This window comes from Pelecanus crispus, chromosome 1, assembly GCF_030463565.1.
Source record: "Pelecanus crispus isolate bPelCri1 chromosome 1, bPelCri1.pri, whole genome shotgun sequence".
NCBI lineage: Eukaryota > Metazoa > Chordata > Aves > Pelecaniformes > Pelecanidae > Pelecanus > Pelecanus crispus.
This window is the reverse complement of record NC_134643.1, coordinates 60098653-60121314: the sequence shown is the minus strand read 5'-3', so window position 1 is coordinate 60121314 and position 22662 is coordinate 60098653. Positions and strand designations below refer to the sequence as shown.

General features: G+C 44.9%; 1 protein-coding gene across 1 annotated transcript in view; it reads right to left on the bottom strand.

Moving 5' to 3' along the window:
* RBFOX2 (RNA binding fox-1 homolog 2) overlaps positions 1–22662 on the bottom strand; it is a 170800-nt gene that overhangs the window by 111041 nt on the left and 37097 nt on the right. The gene's annotated exons all lie outside the window — the stretch shown is intronic.

Below are 22662 nucleotides of genomic sequence, written 5' to 3'. Positions count from 1 at the left end.
TAACCTTCAGTGACTACAGATCCCTTTCAGCAGCACTCCTCCACTACCTGGGATGTCTCCCAGTAACACCAAAATCGCATAAAGCAGAGGCACATGGGAACAGTCTTATGCATGGAAGGGGGGGGGGGGGGGGGGAAAATCTATAGAGGTTTCACAATTGGCAGACAGTGAGCAGCATTATACCAAAAATTCTGTCTCCGAGGCACCTGCCCAAAACTGCTCTCTCCAGAGGAACTTACAACCACAGGAAAAGCCTGCTCGATACTCAGTTAACAGTATTTGCTCTAAATACTATTTTTTACAAGGGAAAACTACAGCCCACTGTGTGTAGAGGCTGCAGAGAGCTAAGCCCACAGCGAAGGCCGCTCACGTTAGTGCAGTCCTTCAGCTTTCCATTCCTTATATGTGCAAAGTGTGCAAGCCCTCACACACGCTTCTCTACTCACCCAGAGGTACATCATGTTAGCCTGGGTCCTTCAAACCCAGCAGTGAGATGATCCGGCAATGCAAGAGGCACTTCAGTAAGATTGTCGAGACCGAGGTTAGTTGAGGGTTTGGTTTGTTGTTTCTATTTTTTTTTTTTTTTTTTTTGGTTAAGGAAAAAAAAAATCCGAACGGCTCAGTTTGAGGCTTAGAAAGCGTCTCGCCTCCTCCACCCCCCTCCTCCAGCTCTGGCTGCTCTGCGCTCTTCTCTCGCACTTAATCTCTCCCTGGGAGTTCCCAGCCCCGTGTGTCTGTACTGGCGTGCAGAGCACACACTCTGCATTCGCCTCCAGGGAATTTCTCTCTGTCATTCTGCTACTAAAAACACAATCTCGGCCTCACAAGATTCTTGCAAGAGGCAGGGATGGGTGGGGTTAGTAATAAATGCAGCTGGGCTCCCAGCACCCGAGCATGCTTACTTTAGAAGAGGGATCTTTAGACATGAATGAGGCAGAGCGTTGTCCTCCAAAGTCACTGGGGGTGAGGACCCATTCCCCCCCACCCCACTAACTGCTTCTCCAGGAATCACCTGCAGATGCAGGAGCTGTGCACGGTGCCATAGGCAGGTTCTGCACGTCTTCATCTACCCCATTAGTCAACACCCAAAATCCGGTCACAATTCAGTAGCTGTATTTAATCATTAACCGCTGACGGGCATTGAGGAGCGTAACTACAGGGATCCCGAAGCTACGGAGAAAATGCGCGGTGTACCAGCCACCCTGGAGCTCCTGCAGGAGAAACAACCACGGTCGGCACAAGCTGGGGAAGAGAAGCGACTCACAGATAAAGGGGTTAATCTGCTTTCACAGGTGGCTCTGCATGAGTATTTTACAGACTTGCATATCGCTAAAGGGAAAGCAGCAGCTGGCTCCCGTTCCTCCGAATGTATCAGGTTCCCACTTGCCCGCAGGCAGCTTCCCCCCAAGTTTGCCTGGGACAAGCGCCCTCTTGCAGCCCCGCGCTCCCAGCCCGCTCTCCGATTTCAGGTTTGCAAAGCTCTGCCGGTGGGGCGGCAGGCACAGCAAAGGCACGCTGAGCAAAAGACGCTCTCGGCCCAGCTACCTCGACAAGCTCCAGCAAGCCTTTCCCCGCATGAGCGAATCCTAGTCCCATCCCCCGCGCCCGATGCCACAGGACAAGTGTCACCTCTCATCTCATTAATCAGTTAAACCACTCTTCCAAACTAGGAAAACGGGTTTCTCGCCCCCTTCCCACCTCAAAATGAAGAATCGACTTCCCTCGCTGGGCTCCAAATGCTAAGTTAAAATTGGCCTCGTCTCAAATGGGGAAAAAAAAAAAAATCATGTTTTCATTGAGGCACTGGTCTCCTTGGAAATGAGTTTTGAAGAAATATTTTTATCTCAGCTAAAGATACAGAAATGGTGCTCTTTCACATATCACCTCTACTCCCTTTACTTATAGATTACTTAAAGGCAATCCAGCGGGCTCGGAGCAAAGCAAGGAGCCATGCAGCCTGCCACACTCCACCCACAAGTCAAGCCTCATTTACGTGGGGCCAGAAGCTGATGTGCCTCCGGTCGTGGCCAGCACAGACATCCCAGACGTGCTCCATGCTTCCCGGGCTCCCCTCGCCTTCAGGAAGCCACAAACACACCCTGGGCCAGGCTTGTCGCAGGTACAGGTGCAAACACATGGGATGCCAACGGGCTGTAAGGAAATGCATGACTGTCGTTGTGGTCCTGCATAAAAAGCTAGAGAAAAGGCTTATCGTCATGACCAGGATATAGCAGCCATGGGGACACGCTCGTTAGAGACAGGCAGGAAGCTGCTTGGCTTTCCAGCCAGGAAAACCCAAGCCCTGCTGCTCAGGGGAAGGAGCAGGAGCCCCAATTCAGGAAGCTTGGATGTCACGGGGTCATTCAACTACAGCATCTCTCAGGACTCCCATCTGCTCTCACCTTTTGGCATGACGGGTCAGGTCAAGAGGGTGAAAAGCAATGTTCCTAAAAATCACTTACTGCACCAAAGCCTATGCACTACAGTCTCCAAAGAGCAAAGCATGAGATCCATAAACCTGTTCTCAAATGCTCCGAGGAGCAAAACAGCAGCGATGCTGACATTTGCGTCACGGTTAGACGCTTCAGTTAACATTTCAGCAGCGGGGTCGCACCAGTGGTAGCTACTAGTTCAGCCAGCCTGCAGATTCAGGCAGATACTTCTGCACCAAATAACCTTGACGGCATTTTCCAGGTTTTCTTCTGATCCAGAATCCTGATCCAAAAATGATCTTACTATCATTTTAATGAAAGCTGAGATTCCTCGTATGCAGATAAGAAAGTGAGAAGACATGTGGAGTAGGTGAGCAAACCCAAATAAATCCTACTTCATACGTATTTCCATAAAAGACTTGAAAAAGGTAAGTGCTTAAAACTAAGCTGAAGAGTGACCAACAGGCTCAAAAAAAAAAAAAAAAAAAAATTCTCCCCCTTCTTCCCCAGGCACTCTCATCCTTTAGGCTACTCTTCCACAGGAGAGAAAAGAAAAACTTTCAGAGTAAGGCTCTTCTTTAATTTCAACAACTGGGACTCGTTACAAATCATTCCAGCAACTCCCCGGCTGGACAGGTCACATTCAACCTCCAAAGCAAAACAAGACCTATGAACCCTCCTCCAATCATCCAAATACTGGCTTGAAATTCATCTGCCACTGTTGCTACTAGGCCATCACCTCTCCATGGAAGGTATATGGGAAGATTACTGAGAGCAGACAACTTCTGGTGATGAAATACCCTCGGTCCTGGAGCGCTCTTGGATGAACTGCAAGAGCAGGTTTCTCAACGCTCAATATTCTCAGGCAGTGAGAGGAATACCCAACCGGTCGAAACAATGCTGCAAGATGCCTCTAGAGGCACCAGCCACTCTGATGCAACAGAGCTGCTGCTGCCCAGAGGTTCAAACCAACACCAAGAATATGAAGTGTACACCCAAGACTTGCAGACAGTACTGGTGGCAGTGGGGTAACCATGTTAGCCTTGGATTATAATCAAGAAAAAGATTTACTTGGCCAATATAATTACGTGGGGAGAAGAACCACCAGATGAGCTATTAGGCCTTCTTTAAGCTTTTATTCATAGATTTTCAACTACATTAGCTGGTATGTAAATGAGATCAATAGAAGACATTATTTTTTCTGGAAAATTTATCCTAAGAAAACACAAAACATTCTGTAAGTAGCAAGACAACAGTATGTTAATGAGTCTTAATTCCAGAAAAACACAGACAGACATGACTAAGGCAGGCTTCTGGAACAGGTAGCTAGGGTCCCCTGCAAATGCCTTGTCTTAATCCTAACAGTGCTTTACAGGATATATGTCAGGGAACTTGGAAGGCTGCAGTGTGTGGAAATACACATGATCTCTTAGGGATCTTTCCTGTCTCAAAAAGGATTAAAAGCAGAAAGAAAAAGATTTTAACATTAATATATACCAGGCTAAGAGAAAAATGTTCAGAGAGCTGTAGCCTAGTGAAACATTGGTCTCTTCTCTGATGGGAGTCTGTTGTGTAAATCAAAGTGAAAGGGGAAGAAAGCAGTCTGCAAAGAGATTAATGCTTGTTAGAGAGGTAAGGAAGGTGTTAGCAAGTAACAAAAGGGGAAAGAGAAAAAAGGGAGCAAGTAACCACCTATTTAATATTGTATCAAAGTATGTGGCAAAATAAGAGGCACTGGTAAAACAGGAAAAAAAAAAATCTACCTGCTTCTGTACCAGTCTCAAAAATCTTAGTTACATATAAGAATTGTGGCTGCTCAGCTGCGTGCATAAATTCAACCCAAAAATACTGCTGGTATATAAGTTTCAAATAAACCAAATGCTTAAAAAATCATTTACAAAAGTTCTAACCTATTTAGGAAAGATCTGAGTGGGCAAACGGGGAGTAGGTATGGCACCGTTTCAAACTGACGTTATCTGTTTCTAGCTGATTGTGTCTCAGAGGCATATGATTTCAAATGCTCGTGGATTAACATTCTAGCAGATAAAGCTCAAGACAGGGTACGAGCTGGTGTGTCTGCTACACACTACTGAAATCACATTAGATAGCATGCAGGATGAGTGGCTAGCTAAGCACCTCTTCATAACTGAGGAAAAAACCCATCTGATCACCAGGAATTTCAAATGGAGCAACACTTGCAGGAGGCGTCAGGGGGCTAATGCCAAAGAACACCCTTGAAATTTCTAAATTACAGAAAACAATTTCTTAGTTCAAGAAGTGTTACACTGAAAATGAGCAATTCCATATTAGATTCCATCTTGACAGAAAAGAGCAATCAATCATAAAAATAGAAATTAGCAGTAGCTTAGGTAAAAATGATTGTGACAATCACATTTGGGTATACGGAAGGAGAACAGAGACCAAACCAGTGTATCTATGTACATACTCAGCACTTGAGTGGGACCAGAGGTACACTAGCATATTTTTCCTGGGCAGACAGATTGCTTATTGGGCTTCCCTGTCACATCCCCACACTTCAACACTTGTATATATTCTAGCAAGTGAAAAAAATAAAAGCTGAGAGAAGGAAATAAGAAAGCCAATTAAAGCCAAGGGGGGGGGGGGGGGGGGGGCACGGATTGGGGGGTGGAATTACAAGGGAGTCCTAATGACAGGAGGCAAAATCCACTGCCAGAGCTGAAAGACAATAATGAGTTTTTCAAAGCTTCTCAAGAATAACAAGCCCAGCAATCACATTGACCTGCTAGTATGGGGAAAAGGTAGAAATATCCCCAGTACTGAAGAAACAGCCGAAGCATTCAATACGTATTCTGTTCTATATTTGGAGAAAAGTCAGCTGTTGTAGTCTGTGATAATGAAATGCTTTCCATTCCAGCAGTAACTAAGGAAGATGTTCCAACAGCTACCCAACAAACAGCACTGTCGCCCTCTTATCTAGCTCAAGCTTACAAACAGAAGGGACGTAACCAGATAACAAGTAGGTTTTAACCAAACTACAGCTGTGAACATATTCAGGTGTGGATACTCAGAAAGGCCTGCAGTCTGCATCAAACTGCATGACCTGCATTTGCAGCTCTAATAAGCCCTAACTACAGGACTAACAGCAAACCTGCTGTAAGGCCAAAAGTACAACTGTGATGGAATGACATCCCCAAATGCAGGTGTTTGTTGGAGCCCATATTACTAAAGCCCTGCTGCTGTTAGCTAAGCTCAGCCAGAAGATTATACCTCTCAACACCAGAGGACTGCATCAGGAAAGCAGTGAGCAGTGCTACCAGTGAAGCCACCAATACCAATTTTCGCAGCATCTGTATTTTCCTAGAAGCATCCAGGTTGGAACTCTTCCACTAATGAGAGCTAAAATAACATCCCAGTGCTGAGCAAAGCGAAAAATGAAGTGGAGCCTGATAACAGGAGGTTTGCAGAACAAAGAAGCAGGCGGAAGGCCTCAAGTAGGGGAGTGCAAATTAAATTGTGCACCTGAACACATCTGGGAGAGCATTCGGATACATGAATGAAAAATACAGATCATAAAAATACCTACTCCTGATGTTTAATAAGGCTTCCTGGCAACCTCTCCTGTAAAACAAAACCATAAAGTAGTTTTTAAAAACAACCTGAACTCTAAAATAGATGAAATTCTTTTACAGTTTCTAAGTGCTATTGATTCTATGTGCTCCTCTTCACTATGCAGTTTTCCTTGGCTGAAAAGTGGAAGGGGAGGTACTCTGATGTTGGGGCAGGATGAAGAGGGAAATTTCATTTCAAACCAAAGGAAAACAGTTGTTCTCAAAGCCAAGAGCCAGAGGAAGCTTTCACATTTTATGCGGAATCTGGATTCTGACTGAGGATGAAGCCTCGATCATTGTCCCACTAGAATAAACACTTCAAGGACCATCTACAAAAGGTCCAACTGGAGACGGGAAGGGAGACGTGCTCTGCAGCACTCAGAGGGAAATTTCTCTGACTCAATGGCTGCTTTCCATGGCTTATCTGACTCCAGCAGAATGTCCCAAGCAAGAGAACAGGGGAATCAGACTCCCGCTAGTTGTGCGGTTTGGGTATGCCTTGTGTCTTGGGTTTTTATTTGGTTTGCTTGGTTGGTTGGTTTTTGGGTTGTTTGTTGGTTTTTTGTTTGGTTTTTTTTTTAAAGAAGATTAGAGATGGGGCTGGGAGCTATCTGGGGAGAGGCACAGAAGGCAGCCCTGGGCACACATGCAGTTCCTATGGAGATAAGAGGATCTTCTTTGAGTTTGGTTTACTCCCTTGGATGCCACTGGAGACTACCCTGGTGGCAGAGTACTGCTGCAAAGACTCCCTCCACTCAGGATCCTGGCATTATCTCTGATTATCAGAATTTCTGAACCACAAGGTAGATTTCCTCTCAACATCCAAAAGGACTCCAGGAAGCCTCTTTCTACATTATCCTGTTTGTGAAAGGAAGCAAGAAGAAGAATACAAAGTGCATACAATAAATCACCCAGAAAAATACCACAATCCCTTTGAGATGTTTTACCAAGCAAATAAGCCAAACATCGGCATATTACAAGAAAAAAAAAGCCATTTCGTTACAGAGCAACCCATTTCATTACTGGAAAACTGGATTCCCTATTCTCTCTCCTGCAGGTATGGTTCAGCTACGCACCAAGAGGCTTCTGAAAAGAGATTACTTATTTAAAAGCAAACTATCAAGGGCTAGTTTATCTTCCACAAAAAGCAGAAAGCCTGAAACAATAAAACACCTTGACATGCAAATAAAGCCAACAATTTTCAGGGACTGTCCTGCTACCGACTTCACATAGTAATTAAGTCTTTAAATAAACTTCAGAAGATCTCAATTCACAGACTTATCGTTCAAGTACATATGGGGCGGGGGGGAGGAAACTGGTACCAAGAAAAGCTTTTTAGGCTGTGTTTGGGATTTTCCTCTCCTCACAAGTACGCTCAAGGGCACTATTCTGGAAGGCACTGTCAATCCTTCAAGAGAACCGCAATAGGCTCAGTAACTAGAAAAGGTACATTGCTGAAAATGTGTTCCCAGACAAAAATACACTTTTAAATTAGAACCAAGAACACCCACATCAATAAAACTAGATTGTGAAGCCAGAGAATTCAAAGTTAAACATTCAAGAGCATGCAAAGATTTAGATGTAAGGAATTCCTACAGCTGCAGTATACGGGTTTGGGCATTCATCTGCAGAAATGAAATGGTGATGCAACTCCTCCCAGGATATAGCAAACATGAGTTTGGGCAGCCAAGTGGGAATTTCCATGAATTACACCCATCAGCCTTACTATGGCAGAACAGGAGTGAAGTTTGCAATCCTCCGTCACCTTCTGAGGAGAAGAAAGGTCTGCAGACCTTAAGGTCATCAGAAGAAAAAGTATCTCTGCAGCTGTGTTGCCACCCCAGGCTTGATTTTCAAGCTGTATCTTCTCCATTCTGTCACCCCTGGATCTAGTCTGAAGTCCATACTGAACTGGCATATAGCAAATATATTTAGATACTCGTAAGAAGGGATCAGAATATGCTCTGATGCTGGTATTTAAATCTTTATCTTTTTAAAGTTTAGTTAACTAATAGCTGCCTTAATATCTTCACTAGTAGTGTCCAGAGAACAAAGTTTGACCTCCCTTCAATTTTCCCATGAAGTAGCAGAAAGTATTACACAGCATCAAACTCCAGCAAAAGTCTGGTTTTAGTGTCAAATCAGAAGTACAATATCCAATTGAATGGATAAAGGGCAGAAAGATTCTCTGTGCCCTAGACTTAATTTGTCAGAGCCAAAGAGGATATTTATTTGGTTGTGGATTTTGAAGAGGAAGCCATAAATAAAAAAATTCAATTCAGCTCTTACCTCAACAACTCATCTCTTTATAGTCCACAAGGGAAGCTATACCGAAGGATGAACTGATGGTGTCCAAGTGTTATCCTATTCAAGGTGTGAGACTTCAAGTGGCAAGAGAGAAACTGCTTCAAATACCTCATCAATGGAGCTACAGCATCATTACGCCATTTTTTGCCTCCATGCTTACCATGTCAAGTGGCTGTACTGCATCGTCGATTCATCAGCACGGCAACAACCCAGCAAATTAAGAAAGGATATGAAGATGAGAGTATTGCAGCAGTGGGGAAAGGAGAAGACGGGGCGTAGGTCTCTTCCCTGGACCACACAGGAGTTTATTAATATGCTGAAACTTTGGCTTAGGCCTGCTGCTGATAAAGGGTAATACAGATGGAGAACAATACCATCCCACAGAAAGGGACTCCTTCTGGCTTGTTTGTGCAAAGGAAGGTTAACAATGTTAGCGAGTTATTCAGGAAGTAATGGATACCCTCTTGCCCTGAGCAAATTCCTTTTCAATAACAGTAGTAATTTCCTAGGCAATACAACTATATCAAGGTATAATGGCTGCTATATTTATCTACATAGGCCCTGTACTGCTGGGATCTAATTTATTACAGCGTAGAAAGCAGTTTACAAATCCTGGGATAGTAAAGTTGCTAGAGACAGGAATAAAATTCTATCTTGTATCTCTTGGTTTGAAGACCGGGTTTTAACATCCCTTTTTAAGAGTATAAAATGCATTCTCTCCAACTTAGAAAGACTCAAAGACTAATAAACCCCAGAAGTAGACTGCAAATACACCTACGAGAGGGAAGAAATCAGCTTAACAAATACTACATTGTGCACATTTTTTTTATCCTTATTGTCACAGCTGCTTTATTTCTTCTTTTATTCAAATAACATTCTTTCATTTGACCCTCTGAGAAGAAAAATAATCCGTGACATTACCTAGAAGCCTTATGTACCTAATGAAGACAAAATATCTTAAATCTGTGATGTTTTTGTTAGCTGAATGCCTGAAATATGACTTCAGTACGAGAAACGGCACAAGTATATAATCAGCAAAGAAGAAAGGAATGACTCCAGCTAATGAAGAGGTGACACCAATAAATACTGAACAACGTCTCCCAAGAAACAACAAAACTAAATTGCTAGAAGACTTTGGTGGAACACAGCATCAACTGTGATAAGTGAGGGTGGGTGGAAACAGACCAAACACCCAAGTCAGGGGACTGCAGATACTTCTGTTACATAACAGCAGTAAGACAATCCAGGTGAAATCGCCATTAACAGAACTAAAAGCAAAATATTTCAACAGGGGTATTGGCAGTTGTCAAACCACATAAAGGAACAGCAGACTGTTCAAATGTAAAAGGCATTAATAAAGCATAAGACAAGAGGCATAAGTAGATATAAAATATAGAGGAAGATTTCTAGAGGACAGAAAGGCTACTGGAAAAAACTTAGTTATAAAATACAATATCCCCAACTTCAATTCACAATGATCAGCAAAGGTCAGTTGTCAGAAAAGCAGTTCTGCTTCTGATCTCATTCTGAGCAAAGCGGTCCTTAAACCATACCTGCACCACCATCATCTAGCTGCATTATTCTCATGGCTGCAGTTCCCTCCATCTGACTGGTGCCTCGGGGAATTATGAGCACAAGACAATTTAGAAAAGTGTGTGTATGTAAAGACTAACCACACTACTCATTTCCTGCTTTTTAAGCAAAAGATAGTCCATTCTTCAAAGTCTTTTTAGTGTATGTATTTAATATGGGACTTCCAAGAAGGCATGCAAATAGATACCTACCTATATCTTTTAATAGGGCATTTTGCCATTCTGCAGATCTCACATGCAGTGAAGGACTGGAAACACCCAGAGTTTCTAACGTGGGATGTTCCAACAAATTCAGATGTATTTCTTGGCACTTGTGTTAACTGATGTACTTAAATCACGAGGATTTTGGCTCTCACAGGAGCAGACCAGCTATAGATCTGGTCTTCAGCATCACTGCAGTCGGTGGGGGACAAACATACTGTGACCCTCATCACCTTCAGCTGAGCTCGTATTAAGGCTGTTCCACCTTCCCTTATTTCCCCCACACCCTGCCATGACAAAAAAAAAAAAAAAAAAAAAAAATTACAGTACTGTAAATCCCATTGTGATGCCTTTTCTGATCAAATCCTGGCAAAATTGCACTCTCCCATTAGAGATTGACTGCAGCTTCCTTACTCTTACAATGCCCAAGACAGACAAATTTAATGAATAGCAGCTCCCTTGCATTCAGTTTAGATGAGATGAATGGTTATGAAGTAACTACGACCAGTCAACATGTGCAGTTATTGTGCCCGAGGTCCTATGCAATACATTCTCTTCTTATCTTAATCCAAATTTAAGCTTTGAAGTGTAGCCGTACTGTCTGACAACTACTGTACCCACTAAAGGAGCTACTCACTTTGATAACAAAGCAACCATCAACAACAATATATGAAATTCCTCCCCGTTCCCAAATTCCCAGAAAGCAACAGTGACCAGAACAATCTTTTTTCATCCTTGTGTGACCTGAAGAATGCACGTTTCCTTTCAGATAAAGGCCTCGCTATGGTTTTCTAATGCTAATGTCACTACAAACTGGATTAGAGATGCCCAGAAAACTTGAAATATGTACATTGATAGTCAGCTGTATCCTAATTCTAAGTCTGAAGGAAATCAAATGCTCCAAATTGTGCCTAATGTAGTTAAGTTTGCCCTTTAGGTAGGATAGACCAGTAAGAACATATTACACAGTGATTAGATTAATTCTTGAGTGAAATTCAGAGGGCTGGCTCTATCTGTCTATCGTGCCAGTGTATTTCAAATTATTTCAGAGACTAGCACTCTTCCCGTGCTCTGCTCCAAGCAGCAGCTGTTCAAGAAATACAGCAGTTCTCTATCTGGGGTGTAGTTGGCAGCAACTGGGGACAACGCTGCTGTCAGAGTTCAGCTCCCAGTTCTGAAATGCCATTCTACTGGAAATACCAAAGAGCCTAAATCCGGCTACATATACCGCGGGATGCAAAATATCTCTATCTCAGCTTTCAACACAAAGCTCTGGAGCCTCATGACATTTACTCCTTTGGCCCCTGTCAGTCTTTCTCCAGACCCTGCAAAGGATTGGAGCTGGCTGCCATAAATGGTTGGAAAACAAGATGTTCTCCAACTTGGAATTGAGGAGCCCTGTTTTAGCTTAGGGAGACCATGGCAAGGAGCCAGGGTGACAGGTGCCTCAGAAATAGAGATGATGATCAAACTGTTGCCAACATTAGCCACTGCTGTCCTCTTGACCTGTAGGAAAGGGTAGCCCATGCTCTCCAGGTGTATTAGGGGAAAGGTGGACCAGAACAGGCAAGGAGGATGTGTTTGCTGGCAGTACCTGAAGTCTCTCCTCATTAAAATCCAATTGTGAAGGAATTTCAGCACGTCTCATCAGATACAATCCTACCGGTGAACCATTATTAGGCCTGGCAGCAAGCACAGCTCAGCGCTGCCATGACATCAGAGCACAGCTCGTTGCAATCCACAGGCACCAAAAGAGTTAAAAACGCAGATTCCTGATAAAACTGCCAAGAGCTACAAACCTTCTCCAGCAACTAAATCCAATCCCCAACAATTGGCTGGCCCTCGAAGAGAGAGGCTGGAAGAGACAGGTCATGGGGGACAGCCCCCCCAGGTAAATAGCAGCACAGCATCTGCTCAGGTTTTCAGCTAAAATCGGTGAGACGGTCTCTTCATTTTATCGCCAGCCTCTTGAGACAGCAGCCTCTGACCTTTATCAGGAAGAGCACCCTTGTCCTCTAATCACAGGCTTCCTGGAAAATGCAATCTAGCCAGCAATTAATAAAGAACAGAGGGGGGGAAAAAAAAAATACACCCCCCACCAAATCGGCAGAAGAATTCAAGCATGTTCTCACAAGCCATCTCACTCCACTAGCATTATTTAACTATACTTACTAAAAAGCTTTTCTCTCACCTATCCCCCCGCAAAAAAATCCTGCCCCCCCCAAGGTCTTGTTTTGCAGATGTTGCCGGCAGCAGCATAGCTTCTTGCTGTGAAAGCTTCAACACAGGTGCGCAGAGCATGACCTAGGCAGAATTACATGTGCCATTTCCACTGGGAAATCTAAGAGACTTATTAAGCCAGGACAGTGCCAATTAATCTACTAATGGAATGAATCAAAAGTGTGTTCCTGGCCCTTTCCCTTTCACATCCCAAAGCCTCGGGGGAGCTGAAACCATCTGGCAAATGCCTGCTCCGAGCAACATTATGCTACTGCTGGAAATACCTCTCCCTTAATATCGAGAAGAATGAAACCATCTTCTATCCACCGGCTATTCTCAGGAGCATCTGCGTAGCTTGCTGAGGTAGTCTGCTTGCACGCAGCATCCTTCCCCAACCAGTGCAGAGCTGCTCACTCACCATGCAGGAGAAGTCAGCAGAACAGAAAGCGATCCCATTCATTTACTCAGGGTCCTGCTGAAGCAGCCGGCACGAGCGGGGCAGCGACGCAGTTACTGTACTCGGCGCAGCGCACGCAGGCTGCCCTCCCACAGCAGATCCCAACAGCAAGCAGGCAGAAGCACGCTCCCTGCCCAGACTGAGGAAATGCTCCTGCTGAATTCTCTCAGTCCTTTCTTCATGCAAGGGGAGCTGCAGGTAGGGTAGCAAGGAGGTGATTGATTATGTTAATTTAAAAAAAAGAAGGGGGAAAAAAAAAAAAAAAATCTCCTCTAAGCACGCTTGAAATGGAGATCTGGCCAGAGAGCTTAAAGGGAAATCACGATATGAAACACTCCAAGGTTCATACATGATACATGTTATTACTGTGAGACAAACGGAAGGACTGACTCAGAGATGCTGAACACCCTGCATCCCTTGAGTAATAAGCAAGCTCAGGAAGAAACAGAGCGATGAGGCAGCTGTCACAAAGGAAGGATCTCTGGCACCCTTAACATCATACAGGAGCAGAGGAGCCTCCTATCTTACAATCTAGACACACAAAAAAAGAGAGAAAGGCCCAAGACTCCAGCAGTCATACGGCTGTGGAAATTATGTAGATGGTAACAAATGGCTTTTAACTGTCACAGAATAACACAAGTACAGGGCAGGGGAGACAAGAGGTCCTCCATGCTCAGAGGCAGCACAGAGCATGTTTAGACAAACATCCATGAGGAATTGCCTAACTTGTTATTACAGACTCCCAGAAACAGGAACTCCAGTCCCCTAAATTACCATTCCAGTGCTTTACTACACCGAATCAGAAACATTGTTTTAGTCCGTAATACACAAGTTAAGTCTTCCTTGATGCAAATTAAGCTGCCTTCAATGTACATAGTAAATAATCAATCTTTATCCTCCATACTTCTTTCTTTTTTTTTAAAGAAGGAACAAGCTCAGTATTTTCCTCTTGTGTCAGGCGCTCTGAGCCTCTTTTTCTTGTTCTTCCCTAGTCTTTTTCCAGATTCCGTCTGTATTTTTCCTGAAGTGCCTAAAACTAGGTACAACTAGGCACAGTGCTCTGCTCACTGTGCTGAGCTCTGAAGCATGACCACCTTCTGCAATTACTTCACACACTTGGAAATACGTTCCAGGTTTTCAAGATCACAAAAACCAGCACCACATACTCAGTTTGTTATCATCTATTACCCCAGATCTCGCCTTCGATATTACTGCTTAGCCAGCTATTCTCCATTTTATATTATGTATACAGTTCTTTTTGTTAATACAGCTTGGTTTTGTTTAATTTCACATTGTTGGATTTCAGGCCATTTCTGCAATTTACTGTGATCTTTCTGACACCTAATCCTACCTTCCAAAGGCTGCCAGCCCCTCCATATATGTGTATTCAGTCACTCTTTCATTACCCTGTTGTTTGATGAACAGTACAGAAGAACAGAGCAGCCAGGGCAGACCATGTTAAGACTCCAGATCACACACACGCACCGAGAAAAGCATGACATAATTACTCCAAATACAGTTTTCCAATGAGGTGCTCAGCCCCTTCTTAATTTCACCTTTCATTTGCCTAGTTCATGTAAAGGTCATGCGAGACTAGGTTCAAAGCCAGTAGCCTCCTCCATCTGCCAGACCTGCTGCCGTGTCAGAGGAGAAAATTAAATTGATCTGACATGATTGGTCCTTAAAAATTACCAATGTATGTCTGTTGTTGCCTTAATTTCTTTTAATAAAAGGATCTGACCGTAAGGATCTGATCTTTTTCAGCATCTTTCCAGGTTCTGTAACTACACTGATAAGCTGTATTTCTTGGCATCACTAGCCTCCTTTAAAAAACAAAAAAAAAAAATTAGGATTGAACAATAATATTTATTCTCACACACACACTCCCTTCATTCACTTGAAAGTTGTTAAGAGTTCACAATATGCAGAATACACTCTGGGAGGCAACTGATCACTCAAGCACAGCCTCCATGGGCCTGAAGGAGGACATCCCTGAGCCCTCACCGTAAGCGTGCATCCATCTTGCACTGCCCTCTACGCAGCAGCAGTGCTGTGCGGCACACGTGCCTTTTGATAAAATGAGCTTGGGCCAGGAGCCTGCTCAATCCCGGGAAGTGCTAAAGACTGCCTGCTCAGGGTCCCCGCTAAAAGCAAAACTCTATTACCAGCACTCCCCCATCAAACATCGTTCCCGTATCTCCCCTCTGCTCACCCCTGAGACATTTCTGCCATTTCTGCCCTGAGACATCCTCTGCCAAGTAACAAGCGATAGTACAAGAGGAAACAGCCTCAAGTTGTGCCAGGGGAGGTTTAGATTGGATACCGGGAAAAACTCCTTCACCGAAAGGGTTGTCAAGCATTGGAAGAGACCCCATCCCTGGAGGGATTTGGGAGACGTGTAGATGTGGTGCGTAGGGACATGGTTTAGTGGTGGACTTGGCAGTGCTAAGGTCGATGGACTCGACGATCTTAAAGGTCTTTTCCAGCCTAAACGATTTGATGATTCTATGATTTTTGGAACAGAGCAAAGACTTGCGTTAGGAAAACCTTGTCCTCCGTGCCTCTTCGAAGAGCCAAACCCCTCAGCAGGCCCCGCGGAGGGACGGCAGGGCCTGTCTCAGCCCTCCCCGGACGCTCCCCGTGCTGGCTGCGGGCAGCGACACGTCCTCTCCCCAGCCCTCAAAACAAAAACTTCCCCTGTCGAGGACGGCCGTCCCGGAAACTTCAGCCACCCCCAAACGCTTGAGGGGCGCAAGAGGCCGAACCCTCTTCCCCCTCCGGCTCCAGCCCTTCTCGCCCCTACGGCGGCGGCCAGGGGCTTGTGCCGGGGGGCAGCCCCGGCGGCCGGCTGCGGGCAGGGGGGCGAAGCGGCCGCCCCGCACCGCGCCCCGGGCCGGGCCCCAGCGCCGGCGGGGCGGGGCGGCGAGCGCTGGCCGGGCGCCGGCTGCCCTCTCCTGGCAGCCCGCCGCCAGAGCGGGCCCGGGCCCGGGCCCGGCCCCCCCCCCCCGCAGCCACACTTGCCCCCGGGACCCCCCCCTCCCTCCCCCCGGGTGCACCTGGGCAGGACACGGAGGCCAAAGCCGAAAAGCGGAGCCCCCCGCCACGCTGCAGCCGCGCGTTTCAAAATGCCGGCGTGCCCGCCAGCAACACACACGTGCGTTTACGGGTCTCCAGAAATAACTTTTGTAAAGGTATTATAATCCTTCGGGGGGGGGAGGAAAAAAAAAAAAAAGATACTAAATGCACACCAACTACTTAAATTTTCTTCTGTTTGCTTGCTTTGGGGTTTTTTCTTCCCGTTAAGAAGAAAATCCTCACCCGTGCAGTGACAGCGCAGCTGCGCAAGCTGAGGAGCCGAAGCCCCCCCTCACCCGAGAGCTTTAAAACCACTTGGGTTTCAAGCAAGCTGTGCCCAGAAGAACTTGTTTCCCTCATAAAACATACCTAAAGTGGGAGACTCATTGCCACAGGATGTCACGGATGCCAAAGATCTAGACGGGCTCAAAAACCATTTAGACAAGTTCAATAAAGAAAAATCTACCACAGGTGACTAGGAAAAAAAAAAAAAAACAAACCAAAAATCTATGGCCAGGAAATCCCAAAGCCACGAGATTGCTTCAAGATTACAGAGGAGGGGAAGTATCACCGAATCTTGGCGCTGCTCCCTCTGCTTTAAGTACTTGCTATTAGACACTGTCACAGCCAGAACACTGGAAGGCAGAGACCTTCTGTCTGACCCAGAATAGCCGCTTTCATGGCCTCAATAGGATATAATACCCATCAACAGGCTGTTTTCTCTACGCCGTTTGGTTTTGGTCCTCCAACCCATCATTTTACAGACTACTTCTAACACACATGCCACACTCTCTAGCACTCCTATGACTTCAGAAGGGGAAATCTAAACAAGATGCTGTCCCTCTTGCCAAAATAACCGAGGGGCTCGGGAGTCGGGTAACACTTCAACGGTCAAGAAGCACATCGCAGGAGAAAAAGCCGTCTCCTGGTCCTCTCCCAAGAAGGATGACTCACATCTCCTCTCTTTCACCCCAAGGAGAGATGAGAAACTGCTCAAATCGGAGGGCTCAAACATGAAAGGAATTTGTATTACATCATCCAGCCCACTTCCTGCCAACGCCTTACAACCCCAGAGCTTTGGCCGGCCTATTCATCAGCAAGGTAATCGTTACTTCCCTCGAGAAGCTCTTTATAGGACTGAAGGAGCTTATTGTCAAGACATCTTCCCACATATCTGAATTAGGTGCACTCCTCAACTTCTTCTCATACAACTTTTCTCCACGTGGTTATTTTTTATCTCGTTATTGAGTAACAGTGAGGCACGTGTTGGTGTGGAGCTTACTGGAGGTGTTTATGAAAGGTATTCAGTGTTCTGTAAGGAAAGGATTCCCTGCCTTGTATTCAGAGAGGCTGGAAAGGCAGCAGACATGAGGGAAAAGGGAAATAAAGATACAGCCAGAGCGATCTGCTTTGCAGGACTTGTGTCAACTGCAAGACACCGTGCTTCCTGTATTATATGAAATCAGCTAAACAGAAAGGAAAGGGGAGATTTGGGGGAATGTGGCCAATATAAGCACAGCAACTTGGTTCAGAGTGAAATTTCAGAAAGCAGGTTTATAACAAGCTCAGTTATTTAGCAGTGTCTGTGTTACAATTTTTTTCTAATCCCAATACCCAAATCTTTCCTGCAGTTTCTTAGGGATGTAGTTGGGGCTTGAGAAAACAAGGAACCACTTCTGAGCGCTTCAAGTGATCAACCAACTGTCTTACCACGACAGTTCTGATTTTGGGGGAGAAGTATTATTAGATTAGTCTCTGTGGCTCTCGTCTTTCCACTTCCCACTCATCCATGATTGTGGATGTGCTTGAACTTCAGTTTGTAACCAACTCCTCCTTCAATTTTTAGCTAAACGCTGTGCTCTCTTCTTTCCTTCCCAGGTATCATGATTTACACATTGCTTTTAACCTAACTCCTTCCACTCTGTGAACACTGTTTTACTTTCTGAATAAGCTGAGAGTTATAACGAGTTGGATGCACTCCAGTAAAAGTTGTCTCAGGAACTCCTCCCCTCCTGCAGTGTTAAATGCCTTTCCATAGCACACCTTAACCATCCCACATCCTTTACAGCTTACGTGCTAAGTGGTAACCCCCCCAGCAGTTAGCCCACTACACACCCTTGAACCCCTCTGCATGCAACTGCCTCACAGATGCTTCCCATCTCCTGAATATGTTGGACATTTTTGGCCAGACCATGTTTTCTAAAGTGAAGCTTGCCTGAAGAGAGGCTGTTGAAACCACGAAGCAGTAGATTTGGCAGTCTTAACCCTAATTCTCCTCATTTTAAACATAAGGAAGGTGTTTAGAACAGTTTCCGCTCTAGCTCGGTCCTGTCCCAAAGTTTGGGTTGTTTGCTTTCAAGCAATGAGCCACTCAGAAGCACGAAGAACACCAAGCCTGGTTGTCTCCATTTTATACAGAGGGCCTCAGGTGCTTCCTGACATTTGTCCTGGCTATTCACTCAAGGAGTGAGGTGTTAAAACTTTATTTAAGGCCTTTCTAGAACCTCCCTCTGTCCCTCAGGTTAAGCATTTCTATTAAATCCACTCTACTCAAACCAAAAGTGTAAGCAACAAACAAACCAAAACCCCACAAATAACCCTCCTTTCTAGCTCCTGAGTAACTTAACACTTCTACTGCCACAATCTCACCGGTTACCGAGCCAGTCAGCATATGCGCCAGAGGGTGTATTTTCATGGTCAGTTACAACCAGGAAAACAAATTAAAACCCAAAATGCTTTTCAGGAACACTACTTACAGATTTAGACTCTTGAGACAGGGAGTCTTTGTTCCGAGACCAACAAAGTAGGGAAATGGAGAGACTGTGACTGGTGCTATCATGGTACAAATAAAAACAAACAAGCGGCCAAACCATTTTCTTCCAGCATGTCACTTTTTATTTGTTTTATGACAAGAGCATCTCAGCATGTTAATACTAAACCAAGATATTTTTGTGGATATTCTAATCCATACTGAACCACTCAGCTGCTAATCAAGTTGTGGCAATATCTCCAAATTCACACTTCATCCACATGACAGAGAAGAGGAAGATAGGTGAAGGAGCAGAGGACGAGAGGACAGAGGTTTCCCCCTCTGAACTCTCTGCCGAGATCCCCGCTGCTCGCTGCAGAGGGACCACCCAGCCACCAAGGGGAACAGCAGTGCCTCTGTGCAGCCAGCTCCAACAGGAAGCCCAGAGACCTGCTGTCCTGCCTCCCCATGGGAGCTCACGCCCACCCTTCACATCTCAGGATGAAGGGCTTCCTTGCCGAACTCCCCACATCAGGAGGGACTGGGCAAAGAAAACAAACAGGGGGAAAAAAAAACAACAGGGGAGGCTTCCTGTTGTCACAGACTGCCGCCACCCAGACCAGCTTGCGGCCCCGGGGAGGGCAGTGCACGCAGCCGCCTGCTGCCCACCATGCCCCAGCAGATACTCCAAAGCAGCAAGTAAGTAAAGACCCAGGGGAACAGGCTGACAATTGGAGAGGGTTTAACAGCATTTCACCTTAAGCTTGAACTCAAACCCAGGGGATAGTGATAAAGCTGTTCCTAGCAGTTGCCATGGGCACCCACGCTACCTTTGGCTCCAGTCTCATCTACATACACGAGAACAACAGGTCAGGCCTGGTGAGCGCTCAGATGGAAAACCAGCCACCGAAATTAAGCTGTTGAAGGCAGTGTCACTTGTGATAGGTAACGATGTTTCCACCACATTAGTACCAAGCCAATGGCCCAGTTTGATTTAAAAGTTGTACTCACAGAAGTACAAGCTTTTAAAAGAGGCTTCAGACCAACATCCTAACCCGTTGTGATAGCTGAGGATCGCTTTCCATAACAGAAGAGGTGTAATAGCTCTAACATCCTGACCCAGTTCTGGTGTGTGCAATTACATCCCGCTTCCATAAACTCTCTCTCCTCCTCTCTTCCCTTCAGTGCCAGCTAAACAAGGTGTTCTTGCTTGCTTTGCTTCCTGTTGGGGAACAAAATTACTCTGGGCAGCTGCCAAATTCTGCCACAGAAGTGCCAGTATTCAGCACTCAAACAAATTTCAGATATCACGTCTAATATATTTCGAGATGAAGAGCACTAGAGCAATATGACATAGACCTTGGCTATATATAAAACAAGCTGGCACAGTTAGCATGGAATAGGTTTCTGGAAGCAGAGTATTTATTCTTCATGAGTTTGTCTATAGTAAAAGTTGTATCAGTATAGCGGTACCAGTCATTTTCCATGTTGAGACCAACTCACAGTACCTCAGAGCTGTTTGTCACAGCTTGGAAAATGAAGCAAGGAAGTCTTGGTTCACTGCATTTTAGGCAGGCACTCATGTTACAGAAAAACCCCACCATTTTGTTGGCAAGCCCAACAGAGGGATAAAAGAACTGAATAGTCCCCAGAGAGAATAAACTCTCCTCACCAAAAGACTTGGTTCTCATCTCGGTTACCAATGTTACACTAACACTTCCCATATTTTTCCTTTACTGAGGGCTTTGTTCCTGCCATCAGCGTAGCTCTGGGGAAAAGGAGGGGCATCCTGCCACTCCTGTATGTGCATTAGACATCCACAGAACAAACCTTGAATTTTTGACAACAGTCCCAGAGAGCTCTCCAGCTCCTTACACGGCTGTAACGTGCTAGTAGCGCAACACTTCAGCAACAGAAAGCCTTCTCTTTTTAGGCAAACTTACACCATAATGATTTAGCGCACTTGTTTCCCTGGCCCTATCGCCACAAAAAGTCCAGTAAGCCAATGCTCTGGCAGGGCAGGTGAGGAACAGTGGGGCTGTGCAACAACCCAACGCTCTGAGTTATCATAAAGCAATCACACAACACCAGAATTAAGAGGAACACAGCCTCGACCGGAACTCATCTCATTTGCCTCAGTGCTGCTGCCTATGCGTGATGATGACAGAATGCTTACATATTTGGGAAAGGATACAAAGTAAACTTTGTGATGTAGACCTAAGCATTCCCAAATGGCCAAAGTGAGGACTCAAATGAATCACATATTTTGACTGGCGGGAAGAAAAACTACAATAATCTGCAACATCTGGGTATGATTTAACCACTAGAGGGTGTAAAAACAGCATAGTGAAAGGTTTGCAGCCAGCAATTAGTGGCATTTAGAGCTTGAAGCAGTGAAAAGGACAAACAAGTGAAGAAGTAGGATGCTACGTAAGGTGAAAGAAAGGGCAAGTTATATCCACAGAATTTCTAGCAGGACTACTGTGGTCACACGACCAGATATCCTGAAAATACAGCTCTGCTTTGCTAATTCTGTTAAAGAAAACATTGTGGTAAAAAGCACAGTACAAGTATTTACAATAAAGAACTGCAACGGGAAAGAGCAAGATAAAGAGATTTACACTCACCAGCTCAAATCCCGCTCCTAATCTGAGGAAATCTGACACAATTGCTCCTGAATCTCATAATTACTTTGTTACAGGGTCAGCATTGCTACATGTATTCCCACACCACTTCCTTCCTCCTTCCCCAGTGCAGAAAGGCACCATTGCTGTCTCTCCCACACCAGCCTCAGTCTGTGGCAACAGAGGACTTCTTTCTCTGCTGCTATCATGTTAGAAGCTCCCAATCAGATTAGTGAAAAGCCTTGAAACCTCATTAGTGAAAACCAGACCTCAATTTAAGCTGCTTCATGGACAAGACAGAAGGACACTTACCACAGATCAAGACATTACCAAGAGCAGAAAAAAAAAAAAAACAACCCACAACCAGCCAAAAAAGATTTTCATGAGTATTTGCTAAAATGAAAACACCTCTGTTAAACCAAAGCTGTTTGTCCACTACAGAATTTTCATAAACCTATTTGCCATCTGAAATACATACGCACACTGGCTAATATACATTACTTCCTGTGCTCACCCATAGAGAGCTCTCCAGGGCTGCCTAGACTGTAATTCTCATTTCACGCCCAGGCTGCCATACAGCTTCCCGTGGCCGTCTCCGCTGATCTGGTGACCTGCCAGCAACAGCAGTTCTCAACTTTCAAATCAGAAGAGTTATTAAGGGATGAGAAAGAGGAAACCTGTGAAGCGGGACATACTGGTAGTCACCAAAACGAAACACCAAGATGACCCGAAAACACCCCTAAATGGGTACAGTGAACTGCAAAACAGGGTGCAGAGGGTGCCACCAGAATGGAAAAGCCAGAAGCAGATATGAACCACTTTCAGGGCCTGGAACTGGCTTCGTCTCTCAACCTAGCAGACCTTACTTAGCCTGGAGAGAGTAGGAACACAACTCCCACAGCATCCCAGCACATAATATTTATTTGTGCTGGTTAACAGCTTTATATATCCCAGTAGATGTTCTGAATAATTTCCTCCTATATGGAAACTCATACACACATTACAAGCACCAAAGAATTGAGCTCTTCAATTGCTGAGGCTGCACTATGCTGCACTTCATAAAAACATCTGCCTTTAAGCTGTTGCTGCATATACCCAGGCCTCATGAAGATATGATGAAAATCACTTTCTTTATATAGCAGTACCTAAGAGCATTAACGACTTTGATTTTGGTTTTGTTATTTGCTCATTACCAAAATGTGCTGCATTATTGATTTTCCGTGCATATTAATCTCCTGTTACATTGGTTCATACTCTGCTTTGCAGTAGCACTGCACAACACTGAAAAAAACTTCATTCTAAGAAGGGAGATTTAATGTGTGACGGTTGTATCTTACAACCCATTAAATTTCATTTGTTCCAAAGCATCTCCTCCTTCTGTTGCGCAAATTCATCAACTGGGATTTCTCTGTCTT